Here is a 7,834-nt window from a genome sequence, read left to right as displayed (position 1 = left end):
TATTTTTCAAAATGTAGCTAATGAGGTGTTCTATCGAACTATATATCCTGTTTGAAATTTGGTTGCGAACGGAATTAGTGAATGTGTCTCGATTCATTCAATTTCGGACTTAAGCATATATTCAACCACTGTCGTGGTTGAATGATTATGTACATCTATATCCAAAACGTTTGTTTTTTTTATTTTAAATTTTTTTCCATACTTTGTGGACCAGGCGCGTACGCAAACCCCACAATTTTAATGAATCATCATTATGCCAGATCAAACATACCCATACCTGTGTCTCGATACATCTTCTATCATTATATGTGATCAGTTTTCTATAATAGTCAACCATATAGGAGCCTATTCGTGACCAGACACACACACAGTGTTCAGCTTTATATTATATATATACATATATATATATATATATATATATATATATATATATATATATATATATATATATATATAGGATTGATATGTAGTTTGCTTGAAGCATTGTGTGGGATAGGTGTGTAAAAGAGATTTAGAAGGCTGTCACAATGTGAGGAATGAATTATAGTCGCTGTTGGTAAGAGGAGACAAGAACAAGTGGCGATTTACAAATCAATAAGTACATATATATATATATATATATATATATTATATATATATATATTTATTCAGTTGTATGGTAAAATGTCTTACTTGTAACTTGTAAGCCTATGCGACGTATTCCATTATTAATTTCGGAAGAATTTTCTCTTTTCAAATGGTGTGCGTAATAGGTCGCATGCTTTGAATCGACCTGTTACGCACACCATTTGAAAAGAGAAAATTCTTCCGAAATTAATAATGGAATACGTCGCATAGGCTTACAAGTTACAAGTAAGACATTTTACCATACAACTGAATAAATATATATATATATATATATATAAATAAAAAATAATATATATATATGTATGTACTTATTGATTTGTAAATCGCCACTTATTCTCGTCTCCTCTTACCAACAGCGACTATAATTCATTCCTCGCATTGTGACAGCCTTCTAAATCTCTTTTACACACACACACACACACACACACACACACACACACACACACACACACACACACACACATATATATATATGCTCTTATTTTCGAAATTTTTTCTTATAATAGAGCACTATGCTGGAAAATCTTTTTTCCCCAAAAAACTATATATACTACAAACAGGGAGATCAACCGTTACCTGAGATTGAATAATGGACCACGAATGTTCCGCCAGTCGAATATATTTATTGTCATCGAAATCGATTGAATCGTCCATTTTTTCAATCAAATCGATTCATTGCCTGCTCTACTTGTGGACCCTTGCGGTTCACCTGGATAAAGCCTCCTCGCAGTTACTTAGACCACTATACATTGTTGCCTATATTTCACTGTAGAGAACCTACTGTTGATTTTATAAATTTATTTTATATAATGGTTTGAATCAAAGTTTAAAATTCAAACGTCAAGTATCCTGGTTCAATTGTTCTCTAAACAGAAATATTCAGTTCGAACGCACCGCTGTCTTATTATTATTACTGCTGATTTTATAGGCCGGCCGTTTTTTCCTTGTGCGGTGATAAAAATTCTTAAATGCACTTGTAATATTAGTCTGTAAAATGGCGTTTATTTTTAGACAAAATCGGATCGTTCGTTCTTTAATTGGATTTTTTCTGTTATCGATACTATTCAGAGGAATTCTGATATAAAACCTAGCTAAGAAAACTCCCAAACACATATAGAACATTTGTGTGAAATTCCAAAAACTCGGCCCAGCCTTTTCAGAGTCTATAAGGAACGAACAGACTGAAACACGCACACAAAGAAAAATGTCTTATATATGCTTGTGATTGAATGATTATCAACGAATGTTTCATACTCCAATATTTTTATTGTCATCGCCTATTGTTCAATCAAATCTGTTGATTGCCTGCTCTAGTTGGGGACCCATTGCGGTGCATCTGGGGGAAGCTCACATGCCTCTCGAAGTGACTTATTTATTAATGCATTGTAATCTACATTGCACTGTAGAGAACCTACTATTCATTTTATAAAATTATTTTGCTATATAATGGTTTCAATTAACGTTTAAAATGCAAATGTCAAGTAATATGATCCACTTGTGCTCTAAACAGAAACATTCATTTCGAACGCGCCCCTGTCATATCAAAGAAACTACTGTCGATTTTATATGTCGAGCCTTTCAGCTTTGTGATAATAAGACTTCTCAGATGCACTTGTGGTGTAAGGCTATGTAAGGTGTTAACTTTGGTCAAAATCGCCTGTTCTGCCTTTCATCGTATTAGTTCGATTATTAGAAGATATTCCGATACAACACCTATCTAAGAACACTGCCAAATACATAAAGTATCCTAGTGTGAGATTTCATAAAACTCGATCCAGTCGTTTTCGAGTCCCAAATTCTTTTAATATAATGGTAGATATATGTATATGTGTGTGTGCGCGCACGCGTGTGTATATTTTTATAATTCTAATAAACTTCCGGTTATACATTTTGAGATTTTTACATATTTGAAAATCTTATTTTTTTTTATTTATTTTTTTTTAGAAAAACGCAAATTCAATAAAACCAGTTTCACATGAAAATAATCGTCGGCCATTATGTATACACGCATGCGCACACATAATCTATTCTTGGTGATTTTATTTGATGCACCATTCAATATGCTGTAAGATTTGACCATATTCACAAACATTCTAAAGTTTTCTTTTTATTTTATATTTTTCTTTGCTAATTTATATTGATTTTTATATTTCTCCTTTGGAGTCATCCACATAAATCTCTTTTTTGCTTTTTTTTTTTTTTTCATGGTTGATCTCTTAATTTTTTTAGATTAATTTATTTATTATTAGTTTTCGTTTCCCGCAATTCTTACCGATTTTATTACTTGTCCCTAAAGAATTATTTGTTCGTTTGTGTGTATATGTTTTGTGTTTGTTTGTAGGTTTGTACATTTGTTTGTTTGCTTCATACTTTAATCAATATTTTTACAGTCCCTTGTTTATCGATTGGATGGTTCCGTCTACTGGCTGTTTTATTCTTTATTATTATTATTATTATTATTATTATTATTATTATTATTATTATCATTATTATTATTATTATTATTATTATTATTATGACTTCTTCTTCTTCTTCTTCTTCGCAGTCTTTAGCGTCTTCTTGTTCGACGTTTACTACATTGCCCATACATAAAAAAGAAAGACAAAAAAATAAAGCCATCATTATCATTTGACAAAAGCGGTCAACATAAATCATTTTCTTATTTTCACACGAATTTCATCTGTTAAGTTTCCAATTCAAACTCTAATGAATTAAAGATCTGGCGACGTAATCGGATTGGAAGTTGGTCGGACAACGGACAGATTTTTCATGTTCCGCATAAGGAGAGATGGGATGGAGTCAAATAAGACAACGCTGGAGGATAAGGGGCGAAGGAAATGCTTAAAATGAAAACAAGTATAAAACTCAAGGATTAGACGTATATATTAATAATACGATGGTGTGAAGGAGTTAACAAAAATGGAATGTCTTATTTGGGCTATTGTTCTTATCTTGAGTGTTATTCTCGCAACGTTTCGACCGATGTAACTTCCTACCTTCTTCGAATGTATCTTGCGTACTCGTAAATCCTTCTGTCGAATACGGAAATCTGTTTTGTAGAAGTCTTAAATAATTCGCAATTATATTCTTAGTATCGCCCGCACTGGGGGTTGAACCTATAACCTCCAGGAGAGTGTCGCTTAGAAATATAAAGAGAATTCGATTTTGTTTCTGGATTCTTAAGATGAGAATTGCTTATTCGTATTATTTGGATTCTTCAGAACACTGTTCTCATCTTGAGTGTCATTTTAACAATGTTTCGGTCGATGTTACCTCCTACCTCCTTCTAGTGTATCTTGTCGAACTTGGGAATTTTTATGTCGAACTCGGGAATCTGTACGGAATTTAGAATTGAACCTTTTATTTAATTCACGCAGGTAACATACTCTCGTGCCTCGCAATTGAATTTTCGGTCGCCCATGCTGAGGATTAAACCTTCAACCTTCAGAAAAATGTCACTTTTACATCCGAATTTTTCTAAGTATTCTAACCACTGCGCCACAAAATAGGATTATTTTTTTTACCTCTTCTAATAAAGTTATGTTTTCTGTCGAGTTTTTAACCATGATTGATTGCTTCTGCGCTGCTTAGCGTCCACATTACTTGATCAAACGTCACCAAACTTGATCAAAATATCAGTAATGCTCTAGCTTAGAACCGATTTAATTTTGGAATAAGTCAAAGATCAAAGACAATATTAGGTAAAAGATTTAAATCAATCAAGATGAATGCAACATTTGTCATGATCGGAACCATCTGTATTCTCCGATAGGAGAGTCTCAGGCTACCGGCGATAGACCAATAATTCTCCCACATGAGGGAGTAATGCTTGTTATAAGGTCCTTCTATGACCAAACATAACCACTCTTCACTCTGATACAGAGGCGAAAGACCCTGTGCCAGATTCTTTTTTTTTTTTTTTTTTTTTTTGTATGATTTTTCGATTTTTGTTTTGTTTTTTGTTTTGTTTTGGGTTTTTTTCTGTTTTCGCCTTCATTTTGTTCACTGTTGATGGTTTTATTTTGTATGTTACTGTTTAGCATCGGGGAGGGGGCGAGTGTAAATGGTGAGGAAGAGGTCAAAGGTGATACGTGGAAACCATCATTTTAGACGGAATTAAGGCAACACTGTCGTTAGTTTTTGTTTGTTTGTTTTTTGTTTTTTGTTTTTTTATAAACTGTAAGAGAGGGAGAAATATAAAGCAAAAAAAAAAAAACGCCGCATCATATGGCGCTGTGTTGTCCGTCGAGCAGCAAGAGAAATAGCAGTAACAATAAAGAAATAAATACAAATGGACGAATGAAATAAAATGAACTGCGAACTTTTTTTTCGCTTCCTTTTTTTTTTTTTTCTTAGTTTTCTTTTCTACAGTGAAATATGAAAATATTTATTCCGTATAAACAATCGTTTTTCTTACTTTGTTTTGTTTTGTTTGCTAGCTATGGTTGCTCGCAGATTTTTGTTGTTTTTATTGTGGTTTCGGGACTGTTAGCATTTTAACTTTTCTCCCCGGATTTCCGTTTCTTCTTTTTTTTTTCTCTTTCTTCCTTTCTTTTTTTTTTTTTTTTACATGGAGGTCACCACTTATCAAGGCCCAGAAGCCACTTGGGGATAAGGGTTATTGTGTGTATAGTAATCAATGGGATAGTATCGTAGTAATTGTTAGTATTGGGGATTTGATAAAGTGTCTTACTTAAGGAGACGATTCATCAGGAATTTGTTTATGTTGGAATTGAAGACATCCAAGTTGAAGTCTTCGCTTTGTTTGCTATGCTTCTTCTTCTTCTTCTTCTTATTTTATATATTATTAGTATTAGTACTAGTATTAGTAGTGCGCTCACTAGGAGTTCTTACACCGGCTATCATCAGTAGGGCTATGACAAAAGAATATCCTTTTCATCATTTTGACTGTCAGTTAATATCTTATATGATTTTAGATAGAATGATGTGGTTCTCAGTTGATTAACTGTGTCGGATATATACTCGAGAGTCAAAATAATGATAAGAATATTCTCTTGTCATAGCCCTAATCATCGGGGTCCTGGATATGACATTAAACTATATCCGATGATGAGATCCCAGCTTTACGGGCTTTGGGGAGTGTGGATCCACCCTTTAATTGCCATTGCTCCCAGGTCCACTCTGACCCAGAGTGGTAGTATCTGTTAGGGGTCCCAACTATGGGTTAAATAGAAACCAACTTGGAAAAAAATATATTCTATTAAAAAACTATTCTTCAAAATAACTGGATTCGACATTAAATAACCTGAAAAGGGTTGATATGCCGTAAAACAAAAACAACTAACCAACTTAATAATCAGAGATGACTCACTGACAAAAATCGATGATGTTCCCGTTTATTTATTTATTTATTATTATTCAATTTTCTTTGACCTTTTCACGCTAGTTTTGTGTGGTACCAGCAGGGGCTGCGATCCGGGAACCAACACGTTGTAGCCTTAATCGCAAAATAGACAAAGAATAGAGAAGACTTTCAACTCGATTTTTCTTTCTAACAACGACCTATATTTCCTCATTGTTACAGCCGTCACGTAACCCACGTGATCGTACGTGATCTCGAACATTATCCACGCCTCTCACGTGATGTTGTTCTTTTCACAATCTTTATTTTCCCAACCAGTAACGTCATTTCGCATGCATTTGCATATGCGCACCTGCTTTATGCTACACACGCATGTCTATGCACTTTTCTTAGAAGTCAGTTTATTAAATATTTTGCAGTTTTCACTTCGTTTTAGTTGTGTAGTGTTCTTTCCATGTGTTTTATTGGCAGGTCAGCGTTCGTTGGCTATGTTACTCGTTCGGTATTGGCAGGCAACATCGGAATTCTATGTTTAAAATGCGGAACTGTCCACCATTATCTAATGGAATGCCTAATTTGACCCAGAAATATGTGAGAGGATATCGGTCAAAGAATTGAAACAATAGACAATAGGAAATATTAATAAACGTTCTTTGAGCGATATGCTTTCACATATTTCTGGGTCAAATTCTCAGGTAGGGTAATGTTATAAAACTAAGCTTTAATAAATGTTAAATGCTGTTTGTGCTGATGTTGTTTTTTGGGGGGCCATTTTTGAATAATGTCGCAATAGTAAAATCGTTCAAAGTTGGATACAATTTTATTTGAATGAAATTAAATAGAAGATCCGAAATCTATTTTATCCATGAATGAATAACCGATAGTACCACGATTTTTTTGCATTCGTTCAGCGTCTAGCATTCCACCATCTACTAAAATTGGAAGTTAATTCACATGGGGTCGCCAGTCAGCATGTATATCTCATTAAGGGTGGATGGCATACAGTGCCAAAGTATTGAGAGAATTTGAAACGATGGCTTAAATAATCAGAATTTCATTTTTTTTAACTAGACATCTTCAGCATAAAAAAGGATCAGGCTGTACTCGGCTGAGAAGCAGTCAGGCAGTAACGTATTCCACAGATGGGAAGTTCTTGAAAAAAACACTTTGTTCGTGGTAGTTTTGTAAAGTTTTATGTACAGCGGTAGAAAGTATGATTCTTCTCGATGGCTGAGGCTAAAGGGGTTTTAGATGTGAATGATTTCCATAGACTGGAGCTCGGTCGAGCACTAATAATGAATATAACGATAAATCATAGAAAATGTTTTCTTCATGAAATATTAAAAGTAAAAATAGACAAAAATATTGGCCAAGACAAGAAAATGTCTGTAAAGAAGAAGGGTGTTAATCGTTACAGACACATTCTTAAATACAGAATTCATAGTACGAGAGCCATTCGGAAAGTAATGCCTCCAATTATTACTCCGTTTAAAATAGATCATATGGAATTGTATCTTGCGTTGTTATGTTGGCTGAACTTTTGCATTCATGGCCTGAATGTTTCATCTCTCTATCCCAGATATTCATAGTGTGAGACTGTCATTGACGTGCGTCAGAAGCAGCGATGCGTCATTGAATTTCTGGCAAAAGTGCATTCAGAAAGTTGGTGACTGTGTAGAAAAATAAATTCTGTAGCACAAAAGGTGGCTCCTTTTAATAGTATCTCAAGTGTGTTTGTAGCTGGCATTACTTCTGGGGCATAAAAGGTCGCCTTAATGCTACCATTCTCGTCTTTGTAGTTCTTCAACTTTTTGAGGAGGCTTTACTTTTGGAACGCCTCCCCCCAGATAATGAAAGGAGATATATACCCATAGTTGTCGAATA

The sequence above is a fragment of the Euprymna scolopes genome, chromosome 15, assembly GCF_053919585.1.
Source record: "Euprymna scolopes isolate OS-2025 chromosome 15, ASM5391958v1, whole genome shotgun sequence".
Taxonomy (NCBI): Eukaryota; Metazoa; Mollusca; class Cephalopoda; order Sepiida; family Sepiolidae; genus Euprymna; species Euprymna scolopes.
Note: the sequence above shows the minus strand (reverse complement) of the source record.